This window comes from Tigriopus californicus, unplaced genomic scaffold, assembly GCF_007210705.1.
Source record: "Tigriopus californicus strain San Diego unplaced genomic scaffold, Tcal_SD_v2.1 Contig556, whole genome shotgun sequence".
In the NCBI taxonomy this organism is placed as follows: domain Eukaryota; kingdom Metazoa; phylum Arthropoda; class Copepoda; order Harpacticoida; family Harpacticidae; genus Tigriopus; species Tigriopus californicus.
The window spans coordinates 825-1,082 of NW_026738906.1; positions in this window are offsets into that span (position 1 = coordinate 825).

Genomic DNA, 258 nt, shown 5'->3' on the forward strand with positions numbered 1-258 from the left:
TCATGGCGATTCGGGTGGAGGTCGCGGCGGCGGTTTCACAGGTCGTGGCCGAGGTGACTTCCGAGGAGGCCGCGGAAGTTACGGGGATCGTAGTGGCTCTCGAGGGCGCGGGGATTCTGGTGGTGGGCGAGGAATTTCTCGAGGCAGTTCTCGTGGTAGTTCTCGTGGTCTAAATGAGGGACGGCGAGGTGGCTTCGGTGGGGGTGGACAGAATCAATCTTTCGAGGATAGGAAACGAACCAAACGACCTCGACAAAT